Below are 12,937 nucleotides of genomic sequence, written 5' to 3'. Positions count from 1 at the left end.
GGATGCAGGATCTCCATGACCTTCCTTCTCTTTGTCTACTGCCAAAGTGATTCTGGCTTGTCTTACTCCACCTCCTAATCCCTCTCACAATTAAGATCGAATCAGCACAGAATAGTGGGAAAGGCCATTTTCCAAACATATACTAATAAAGTATTGTCCAATCAGTAATTAATCTTAAGTGCTTTGTTTTCTGACCCCAGTGCATCAACTCAGAGTTTCAGCCCTTTATACTAACCATAGTTAAGTATTCTACATGATTTATATTCATTGGTTCCATTTTTAATTAGGATATACTTAGATTATTTTCCTTAATTCATCACAGAGGACAAGCACAAAAATCTACACGTGCCAATAAGAACATTAGACCAAGCTCCCTTGAGAAAGCTCTGACACCCACATCTTTATCACTCTTCCTCCAGTGGTCAATTGTCCCAGTGTATATGATATTAGTTCGTTTCTGCCCATATTACAATATCATTCTCTATCTTACTCTATCAAAGGAATAGGAAACTGAACTGGCTACAGCAGTCACTCTTTGTACTAACTTATCACAATATGAGTGTTGTTCAGATCTGGGAGCATACATTTTCTTGTATCATAGATTCCAAAGTAGGCTGATCAATAGATAATAATAATGTACAGTGAGACACAGAAACCTTGATATAAGCCATGAATTCAATTACCTAGTTGATTTTTGCAAGGCAGTCTCCCAGACCTTTGAATTCTCTCTCTACCAGATATGCTAAGATCAGTTACTAAGAGAGTTATCACAAAATCCAAAAGGTAAACAACAAAGACAGAATGACTATAATTTTCCCACCAGAGGTAAGATTGCCAAAAAATACATCTAAAATTTTGTGTGCTTGCTCACTTCTCCCAAATATACCTGCTTTATATATTTATCCTTCAGGGCAAAGTTAAGGATTTAGATGAGGAAATATCTGATGGCATTTGCTATTACCCCACCAGAAGAAATGCACCTTATTTTTTTTTTTGGAATTTGGACTGAAAAATTCAGTATGCCGTTATACTGCTTATCTGCAGCAAATTTTTTACTTACATGCTGAACCTGCCTTAGTAGTTTGACTATTTTGATGGGGGCCACAGCAGTTTTGGAGATAGCAATAGCAATGCCACTGGCTAGGAAGTCCTTGGGGAAGGAGATAGCCTGTTCTGTCATAGTTACAGAGGAACAAGATTTCAGAACCAGAAAAATAAAATCAGTGTGAGAGAGGGCCAAAAAACTGGGAAACTCATTGCTGCCTCAACAGATCTTTATTACAGCTCAGACAGAAAGATCATGTCTATTTTAAAATACTTTCCCACAGATTAAGAATATTCTTTCCTTCAATATAGTCTTGTGTTTCTGGCCACGACTTGTTTTAGGATACATTGGAAGTACTCGGAATCCATCACTTATCCTGTTTTGTAGGATTTTATCTTATCCTTTTTAAAAGTAATCTTATTAGAGTCTACTGATCCAAGTAGGAAAAATTTCCTCATACAAATTAGTATCACTATGTTTATGCAAACTGTATTTACTGCATATTTGAAAATCATTGTTTAAGATCTTTTTGACACCTTGCCCTCCCACCAGTGGGGAAAAAAAAAACCACTCTTTAATAGAAATGCTAAATTAGAAGAATTTAAGAAGAGTTGAATATAGAATATATTCCCACCATAAAGTAATACATTGGATAAAATAAACTTTGTAACTTTTAAATAACCATTTTCAAATGGTGTTAATTACATGCCATTAATACTCTTTCTCTTATTTCATCGCTCTAATCATCTTTTAGTATGTAAGAGCAAAGTTTTTGGTTTTAGCTTCAATTAAAGCAAACCAAAGGTAGAAGAAAATCTTATTAAGAAGAAATCTAAGTGTGATCCCCTGGAGGCTACTCCTTGAATCCAGTGATTCAAATTGGATCTGTGACTTTTTAGAGTTTCTTTTAAAATTTTGTTTATTTTAAACTTAAATACAAGATTGGAAAAGGAAAAAAAATTGTCATGTGCACAGCAGACCATAAGAGAAGATTCAAAATATAAAGCAAAGGATTTCCATTTCCAATATAATAAATATTACACATTTTGTTCAGAGTTATCTATCTTTTCTTTGCTTCCCTGTAGGTTTTCTTTTGTTCTCTAATGTGTACTTTAAAATTGTATTTTAAACACACACATATATCTATATATAACATATGAAAAAATATATATACATATACATATATACACATATACACATAAATATCTATAATCATAGACATATGCATATGTACATTCATATTCATCTTTGTAAAACCATACTGTTTGTTCTCTGTTTTCCTTAATGTACTTAACATCATCCTTCTTAAGACCAAGATTTTTGGTATTTTTCACAATGCAACAGCTCATTATTTCTTATACAACAGCATTACTTCAATCATATATTGTCTAGTTATTTTAGTATAAAATAATATTGATTAATATGGCTGACATTGTAATTTCCTTATTTTCCTCTTTTGATTAAATTAATTTTAGCTTTGTCTGAGATTGTGATTACCACCTCTGCTTTTTTGTATCTGACAAATTCTACTCCTAATAATTATTTTGTTTATATCTCTTATTTTCTATTTCTCTTGACTCCTTTGCTTTACTTCTACCTGCAACCTTGCCCTCCTGTTACTTAACATACCCCACTTCAAGGAGTCTTCCTTTGTCCTCTCCCCATGTACTTTCTATCTGAATTTGGTAGACTTCTATGGCTTTACAAATATATATGTTGTTTCCTCTTTATGCCATTCCTGCTAATTTACATAGGCTTCTATAGCTCTTCCTCTAATCCTATTTCCTCACCCACTTATTTCTTTATAAATTTAGATGACTTTTATTCCCTTCCAAATGTATATGCTGTTTTCTCAAAGATTTCTCCCTATTCCTTAGCCTCATTCCTTTTTGAATTTGGAAGATTTTTATACCTTTCTAGATCTCCCTCTATTGTGATACGGGAGCCACCTGCCAGTGACTGGGGAGGTCTAACTCAGACCTGTAGAATGGATCTCTTCATGTGAGAGGATGATAATGATGATACAAGGAGAATGAGAGGCAGTTGTGTTCTCTGACCTCTCCATTGAGAGGCAGTTGCTTAGTCTGATCTCTCTCCTCTTCCCTCTTGCCTCCAATTTATTTCATTCCCAATCTACAAGGAACATTTTCTTCAAAGGCTGTAATGGGCCAGAACTCTGAAACAAAAATTCTTACAAGGTATTAACTCAGTGGAATTGATAAGACAATGATTATTTAGTTTACCATGATGATTAATAGTTCTCTAGTTCAGTACATGTACTTAGTACTTAATATAGTTCTACAAGATTCACACCTCTGATGATGTAATTATAATAGAGTATGTAAAGTGGGACAAACTCAACCAGATACATTCATTCCATCTCACACCTTTGTGGGGGCTGAAGACTGGAGCACAGGCTCTCAGACTCAGAGAGCTTCATTCCATCTCCCACCACTGTGGGGCACTGGAACAGACTCAGGGAAGACAGAGGACTGGAGCACAAACTCTCCAATCGAGACAGACTTCAAGACAGAGACCATCATGGTGGTCCTCCTGCCTCCCCCACAGACACATTCTGGAGGGCCTCCAGAAAACTAGCCCAGGCCCCAGGCAAGGAGACAAGACTGTGAAGGAGACAATAAAATTTTTTGGACTTTATCTCTGGCTATTCTCGTGGAGATTACTCTGCTGAAACGAAGGCTCATCCAAAGACCTCCAGAAAACCAACCAGAACACTACAAAAAACTTCTTTGCAATTTCTTCAAGTGTTACTATTCACAGCTGTGGAGGCTCTCTGAGAATTGACCTGTTCTTTCATTTAGGCATGGTCTTTAACATCCTTTTTCCTCTCTCCCTTCACTCTTCCCTCCCTCCCTTCATCCCTGCACTCCTCCCTCTTTCCCTCCCTTCCTCCTCTCTCTCTCTCTCTCTCTCGCTCTCTCTGTCTAATATAATGTTTATTTACTTCTTTAACCCATTTCTGATGAGGGTTCCAAAGCTATTAATCCTCCTCTCCCATCTAGTTTCTCTGTATCTGTTCTTTCTCTCACACCTCATTTGTATAACTATCCAATTACTGACAGTCTTCAACAAATTACTTATATTTCCACATAGAAGAAGTAAATGGTTTATTCTTATTGAGTTCCTTTTAATTAGACTTTGATATTTACTTTACATTTCTCTTGGGTCTTATTTGTCAAATTTTCTATTAAGTTCAGATCTTTTTGCAGCAAAATCCTGAATGACTAGAAAAACATTGAATATCTATTTTTTTTCAATTATTTATGCTTAACTTTGTTGGATATATTTTCAGCTGAAACTCCAGTTCTTTTGCTCTTTCATACATAGTGTTTGTTCCAAGACTTGTAATCTTTTAATGTAGCTGCTACTGAATCCTGCATGATTCTAATTGTGGTTTTGCCATATTTGAATTTTTTTTTAATTTTATTGTTGCTTGTAATATTTTCTTCTTGAGCTAGGGGTGTCAGAATTTGGTTATGATATTCCCCTAAAGTTTCCTTAGAGGATATCTTTCAGATTGAACTTTTTCTATTTCAACTTTACTGTTGTAACACTTTTGTTATGTATTGTTCCCTCTTTAACCCAATGAGAACAATTTTCTTTAATTGTTTTGTATTATTGTGTCAAGATTTTTTTTTATTGTAGCTTTTATGTAGTCCAATTATTTTTATATTTTTTCTTCTTGATCTCTTCTGTTAGATCTGTTGTTTTCTTATGAGGTGTTTCATATTCTTTTCTATTTTTTATTCTTTATATTTTGTTTTATTATTTCTTTGTTTTATTATTCTTTGCTGGTTTCTGCTTGCCCAATTCTAATTTTCAAGAGTCATTTTCTTCTTTAAGATTTTGGATCTCCTTTTCAGTTGGTTGATTTTCTTTTCATAAGCTTCTTGTTTTTCCTGGATTAAAAAAAAATTCCCTAATATTTCTCATTTGATTTTTTGCCCACTATTTACAACATTTTATTGGCATGTGACAATGTACAAGAGGCCCTACTGCAATATACATCACACCAAATAGAGTCATCTATTGTGTTTAATAATAAAAATCCTAGGGTGTTGGAAGGAATACACACCTAAGAACCAAGTCAGGGCCTTCTTGTGATTAAGCAGCTTTCTTAATCCTTCCTTGAAACATCCTTTGGCTCATTTTGTTCCTTTCTCTGGGCACAAGAGAGTCTGTCAATGCAGGTACCAAAGTGTTAATATTTCCTGCTACTGTAAATATTAGACAATTTCTTAATAAGAACAATTTAGCTTTAGTGTATATGTCAGTAAGTATAAAATTAAAATTTAGATTAAAAAAAATGCATGCTGTGCTTAATCCTGGGCTTTGAAAAGACATGCATTTGCATTAATCTGGGATTCTTCCCTCTTAATTATGGAAGTAACTGAACAAAAAATCATTATACATTTAGTTAACTAAAGCAGTGTTATATGCTTTCAAAATATGATGTGATTTCTCTCAGGATACCCTTTAACTACAAAGGTCCTATGAGCTCTATCTGAGTTTCCACCATAGAAAAGCACTTGTTTTCTTCAGCAAAACAAAAATGTACAACAATGTGTAGTGAGTATCCTTTCTAAGGGACAAATATGGTAAAAATAAGTTATCTATTGAATACTACAGTGTCCAAAAAAATGTGTTATTTGCTTGAAGATAATCAACTCATTGATAACATGGTATCTCAACTTAGATTATTTCCTAATTAATAGCAATGATATGCATTTTGCTTTGACATGCTTTAATAAGCCATTTATAGGTAACAAAATAGTATAAGGAAAAGATGCATAAGTGAAGTTTTCTTTCATTTTACCAAATATATTTACCTTTTCTTCCCCCACCCTAACCTCTTTTTTAAAACCAGCTTTTAGCAAATGCTATTGTCGAAAACACCAAGGTGCCAGAAACATATATTTATCAAAAATAAGGGCAGAGAAGAGATAACAATTTCATTTTAAGATGTTTAAGGCTTTAACAGAAATAACAATCACTTGTACTTAAGCATAGTTATTTTGGCTTTCTTAAATCTGAAAAAGAGTACTTTCCTTTCCCTCCCTCCAATCGTACAGACTCAAATGAACATTTAATGTTAATTATTTCAAATTTTATTTTATTTTTAACTGTAAATACTAACCTCCAAAAAGGAAATGATAAAGTCATTTTATAAACTGAAACTAAAACAGAAATAAATGCAAACCGGGTCAATGTTGCAACAAACTTCTTGACAAAAACTTTTTTTTTTTAATTGGTGACATTTGAAAAACAAATTATTCAAAACACTTCTAGTGAATAATTTGTCCTTGTTGCCTAATATATATGTAGCTGATTTTGTAATTTAAGACATTCCACTTTTTAAAATCATGTAAAAATTACTATTTTTTCCCCCATTAAATACTTCAGCTCTACAAACATCTGTATGTAAAGTTTGACAGAATCTACTCCATCCTAGCTTCAGCCATACCACATGAGCATTGAAGGATTTTTTTAACAGTACACATTAGGCAGAGTTTTATCTATAAGGTTGTTAGTTACAGACTAATTTTATTCCTCAAAGAGTAATTGGGTGTCTATGGACCATGAATCAGTCTCCAAAGAGTGCCAAAAGTGAGTTTTGAAACAAAAGAGGAAGGGTTCTAAAACTTTCCTATATTTGTATTAAATTCTTACTCTCAGCAGAAAACCATTTCATCCAACTACCTAATCTGATTTTACTATTATGCATATAATGAGAAGTGTTTGCCTTTTCTACTTCTCAACTGTTGGGCAAAGCAAAAATGCTATTTTCCCCAGTTTAAAAATTTACTGTAGTGCTGAACTTGCTTATTATTAGTTCACCAAAGTAACACAACTTGTTCTGTGGTACACTTCAAAGACTGGTCACAGTAATGTGCTCTACTTGAGGAAGATGCTAACAACTGTGTGCTATTAAAATAATTAACAACTTATATAAACAAGTTCTGCTCAGGGATTTATATATGATGTTAAAGTTTACTTCATAATAAAACACTGACAAATAGGAGGAGGGAAAAATCAGAACTATCACAGGATTGTACTTGACTATATTTTATAGATAAAGCAGAATCACGATACATATGACAGACAAACAAAGTTTTTTTTTTTAATTGATAGTTACAAATATGATTGGTAGCAACTTTCTACTTTGCTTCAGTATACTCCTCAACAAACACTCTTACAATTTTTGAGATATTTAAACTTAAAACAAAATTTCTACAAATTACTTACAAACAGTAAAATTTAAGTAAAATTCTTACATTTATTTTTGAAAACAAAAAAAATATTGCATTAAAATGATAGGTGCAAGTTCTGCTCTCAGCTGCAAATTTCAGATTTATTATTCCTATAATTAAAAAAAACACAGAAAGTGAAAATTAACAGAGAAGGGGTGACATATATAAAATATAGAAAACTTTATAAAATTAGATTTACTAAATTTTAGCAAACTGTCACCTCCCTAGCCTACACTGATGGAAATCTGCCATTTCAATTCACTGACAAGTTGGAATTTTTTTTACCTTTTCTTCTTTGCATCTGTCCTTCTTTTCTTCATTATTTTCCATGGTCTTGTCTTCACTTTCAACAATCCCAAGCCCTAGGCATTTGTCATGAGTCCATTTTGGATGGCTACCTGATTTTTTGAAGTTAAACTGCTCTCTGCTACATTGGAAAGTGCCACAGACTCTTCCTCTTTGGCACCAATAATCCACATACCATTATCTCCATCATCATGAAAAGTTCCTCTGGGTTAGCTGATTCTTGTAAAAGACTAAATATTCTTTTGTTTCATCATGAGTTTTAACATTTTACAAGGTGTTTACATTTTACAAGGACCAAACTTTGTCCTTGGATGTTTATTCAGATCTTCTCTGGTTGTCTCAGGAGGAATACTTCTGTCCTTAATCTTTTTTATTTTTACCACTCTATGTTCATCCTGAGGTACTGTTTTATCTTTGTGAGGGAAATCTAGAGAGCTTGGAATTTTCTGACTTCCCTTACCATCTTCCAGAATCCTTTTGAGTATACCTATGATTGAAAATTAATTGATTTTTCCAAAAACTCATTGCACAACTTGCATTATCTTATTCTCAATTAAAATCATGATTCATTTTTAAGCCACGAATTTTTTTTTTACACAATCTCACAGTTCTTTAATATAGACCAGGAATTCCTAATATTATTGTGTGTCACTGTCCTCAATAAGAATCTAAGGAGGTCTTCTCAGAATATTTTTAAATACATTAAAAAAAATATGTAGGAATACAAACAAAACAAATTTCAGTGAAATAGTTATCAAAATGTTTTTTAAAAAGTACATTTATTGACCCTTGTTTAGGAACTCTATTTTTTTTATTGTTGTTTTTGTTACACTATATAATAAAATGTAGAGAACTATTACCCTCTTGTATTTTGAAAGACATAAAAGCTTTTCAAATGATTTTCTTCTTTAAATGAAAATGGTTACAATCTTAAATCTTTTTTTATGCTGCAGTGATCCTGATTGTGCTGACTCTTCTTTAAAAAGTCATACCCCCCCCCTCCCCAATAAACCAATATGTAAGATCTTTCAACTGGACAAATTCTATTTTCCTGACAACTATGATGTTCTATTTTTTTTATTAGGGAACATTGTGCTTTTCATTGGTTTTATTTTTGTCTTTTTTTATTGCTTTTTAAATTATTAAAAACTTTTAAAATATGAATACTTTCATAAACTGTGAATAAGAATGACAACAAAATAAATTGGTTAATGGAGAGAGAGGGAATGAATGCAGAGGAGCATTGGAAGATAATACTCTGAAAATTCCTAGAGTTGGGAGAATAATGACAGGAACAATCAACACTTCTGCTACAATCAACAGGGTGGAACTATTTAATAAAAGCAGGATTTAGCCACCCTGCTGATTTGCATGATAGTCTCTCTAATATTCAAGCAATTTCTTTATCAGTCTGCATATCAGAGAAATTTCTGACTGAAATATTACAGCCCCAAATAATCTATCTATATTTTTCTTCCTTCCTTCCCTCACTCCCTCCTTCCCTCCTTCCTTCTTTCCCTTTTCCTTTCTTCCTTCCTTCCTTCCTTCCTTCTTTCTTTCTTTCTTTCTTTCTTTCTTTCTAGCTGTGTGACACTGGGCAAGTCACAAAACTATCTCAATTTCCTTGTCTGTAAAATAAGCTAGAGAAAGAAATGGCAAAAAAAAAAAAAAGTATATTCCTTTTTATTCCTATTGTCTTCTCCAGAGGTCTATCATGTCTAACTTTTCTAAAAATCTATTCACTGCCTTAACTTCTTTCTTGTCTATTTTTTGGTTAGATTTATCTAATTCTTAAAGGGGGATGTTGAGATCCCTCACTAGTATAGTTTTGCTATCTATTTTATCCTGTAAGTGACTTAACTTCTCCTCTCTGAATTTGGATGCTACACTATTTAATGCATATATATTAGGATTGGCATTACTTCATTATTTATGGTACTTTTTATCAAGTTGTGTTTTCCTTCCTAATCTCTTTTAATTAGATCTATCTTACTTTTACTATATCTGAGATGACTTGCTACCCCTGCTTTTTTAAATTTCAGCTGAAGCGAAATAAATTCACTTTCAGCCTTTACCTTTATTCTGTATGTGTCTCTTTGTGTCAAATGTTTCTTGTAAACAATATATTATGGAATTCTGCTTTTTAATGCACTCTGCTATTTGCTTCCATTTTATGGAAGACCTTATCCCATTCCCATTCACAGTTATGATTACCAGTTCTGCATTTCCTTCTATCTTATTTTCTTCCCTGTGTATAACTTTTGTTTGCTCTTTTCACCCTGTCCTTACTAGTGTTTTTTTTTTTTAACTCACTCACTCATTACCTTATCTTTTTTTTTTTTTGATCCTGACCCCCTTCTCTTACTTTTTTCCCTAGTTTTTCTGAGTTCCTTCCTATCCAGCCTCTCCCTTTTCTTTTCTCTTTCTCCCCTTACTTCTTTATAGAGTTAGATAAATTTCTATATCCTACTGAATAATTAAGTTATTCCTTCTTTGAGTCAAAATTTATGAGACCAAGTTTCAGACAATGCTCATCTTCTTCCCTTCTTTCCCTCAATTATAATAACTCTTTTGTGCCTATGATTTAATTTGTCCCATTATATCTCCCCTTTCTTCTTCTCCCAGTAAAGTGCTTTTTCTATTTCTTATTGTCTTTTTCTTTGATATTATCACATCAAAGTTCATTCAAAACCATACCCTCAATACAGTCCTCAAGAGTTACAGATATCATTTTCCCATCTAGAAATGTAAACAGTTTAACCTTTAAATAATATATATTTTCCCCCATTTATGTTCCTTTTTTTTTCATAGTTACAATAAATGGACTTCATTGTAAATTTTGATAACCTCTCTGCAAAGAATAGAAAAAATCCTAATTATCTCTGTTTACCTTTCTATGCTTCTCTTGTATCCTGTGTTGGAAGATTAAATGTTCTGTTTAGTTCTGATTTTTCCACAGAGTCTCTTACTTCATTGAAGATCCATTATCTCTGCTGAAAGATAATGCTGAGTCTTTCTGGTTAGTTAATTCTTGGTTGTAACCCCAGATCCTTTGCCTTCTGGAATATGATATTCCAGTCCTCTGATCCTTTGTTGTAGAAACTGTCAGATCCTGGATAATTCTGATTGTTTCTCCTGTCTACTTGAATTGTTCTGAAGTATTTTTTTTTCTTTAAGATTGTAGCCCTGGAGTTTTGCAACAATATTCCTTGGAGTTTTCCTTGTGGAATCTCTCTCCAAATCTGATTGATGAATTCTTTCAATGTTTCTGTTTCTAGAATATTGGGACATTTTCCCTCAATGATCTCTTGAAGAATTCCTTTATAATTTTTAAATTGTCTCTTCCGGATCTATTTTCCAATGAGTTATTTCATATTTTCTTCCACATTTTCTTTCTTTTTATTTGTTTGACTGATTCTTGTCTCTTAGAATCATTAGCTTCCATTTGTTCCATTCTAATTTTTAATATATAGTTTTCTTCAGTTTGTCATTGTATCACTTTTTTTCCATTTGGTTAATTCTACTTTTGAAGGTATTGTTTTCTTCAGTGGATTTCTTTTCTTTTCTTTTTTTTTTTTTTTTTTTTTTTGCATTTTGCCAATTGCATTTTTTGGGAAATTGCTTCGCTTTTCCAAGCTGTTGATTCTCTCTTGCATACTTTTTATTTCTTTTCTCATTTTATCTTCTATCATCCCTCTTATTTGCATTTAAAAATCTTTTATGAGCACTTCTAAGAAGCCTTTTGGGGTTTGAGATCAATTATATCACTCTTTGAGATTGACTGTGGACATTTTGCCCTCCACTGAGTTTGTTCTTTGTCACCATAGTAACTGTCTATGGTCAAAATTCATTTCTGTTTCTTGCTCTTTTTTTTTTTTAAACTTTTTCTTTTGGTATTTTATTTTAATCCCCTCTCCCCCCTCTCCCCCTGCCACTTTTATGGTCTAGCTATGCTCCTTGAGTAAAGGTGGCATTGTCCCAAGCTTCCTGTGTAACTCTGTGCCTTGGCTTTGAGCACAGTGTTTGCAGTTGGTAACTTTATCTGCTCTTTCCAGGAAACAGCCTGATTTCCCAGAATTTGCCTTCTGAGCTGAGACTGGGGATTGCCTCATTGTCTTGCTCTACTACTTAGCCAGGACAGAGGACCTCAGTTGCTGATCCCCTGTGATTAAAACTCTCTCATTTGCTTTCCTAGACCCCATCTGAGATGGGCTCAACACCCCTTTCACCCCAGTGAGACTGATCTTCCTTCAAGTCCTTCTAACCAGTCTCCAAGTTGGAGAGTGGTTTCAGTCCATCCGACTCTGTTGAGAGACTTGGTTTCATGTGGTTTTTGAGGGAAACTGAGAGAGCTCAAGTAGCTTTCTGCCTTTACTCCATCATCTTGACTCCATACCTGTTATTAATGTTCTTACAGTCAATCTCATTTTCAAGTTACTTCCATCTGATTTGGAAGCAGCATGACATAGTAGAAACAGAAGTTAGCAGGTTGTAAGGTTGGACTTATCTCCATTGTGAACCATCTTTTCTGAATTTCTTTTCCTTTTCACTTTTTCAATATTTATTTATTTATTTATTATATTATTTTTATTTTAGTTTTTTTTTTAAAGTTTATTCTAATCAGGGCAGCTAGGTGACACAGTGGATAGAGCACCAGTCTTGAAGTCAGGAGGACCTGAGTTCAAATCAAGGACACTTAATACTTCCTAGCTATGTGACTCTGGGCAAGTCACTTAACGCCAATTGCCTCAGGGGAAAAAAAAAAAGTTTATTCTAATGTTTGCTTTAACAACTTGATGGCATGACCATGCAAAACTGGTCTGAAAAAATCCCCACTTTAGGAACTAGTTGTTAATTCTTTATAACAATACTTAATGCTTTGACTCTTTTATTGAAGGTTCTAGGGATAAAGGATTAAAATGATGTCCCTTTCCACAGGACACTTGGGTGAAGTAAACCCAACTATGTCTCATAAACTACATTGCTTATCTCTTTCTTATATATCTATAGTCCACCACTATGCTAAGAAGAGAATATGTAGGTTCTTACAATATCTTCTTTTGGATCAAGGTTGATTGTGATAATTACAGAAAGTTCACTTTCATTTTTGGTATTGTTTCCATTTACATTTCTAAAGTCATATATTTCTCTGTTCTAAAAACTCCTTCTATATCTTCCTGAAACCTTCACATTCTGTCATTACATTTCTCAAATAATATTATATAATTTTAATGTATATATCATAGGCCCATGGTTGAAGGGGTTAAAATCATCAAGAATTTATAAAACACTTTTTTTTCTCTCAGAACAACTC

At 33.1% G+C, this 12,937-nt stretch overlaps 1 pseudogene; it reads right to left on the bottom strand.

Moving 5' to 3' along the window:
- Nucleotides 1-294: 294 nt before the first annotated feature.
- LOC127541222 (ADP/ATP translocase 3-like) lies at nt 295-1,180 on the bottom strand (annotated as a pseudogene).
- Between the last annotated feature and the right edge of the window lie 11,757 nt (nt 1,181-12,937).

The sequence above is a fragment of the Antechinus flavipes genome, chromosome 6 (genome assembly GCF_016432865.1).
Source record: "Antechinus flavipes isolate AdamAnt ecotype Samford, QLD, Australia chromosome 6, AdamAnt_v2, whole genome shotgun sequence".
In the NCBI taxonomy this organism is placed as follows: domain Eukaryota; kingdom Metazoa; phylum Chordata; class Mammalia; order Dasyuromorphia; family Dasyuridae; genus Antechinus; species Antechinus flavipes.
This window is presented reverse-complemented; position numbering and strand designations above follow the sequence as displayed.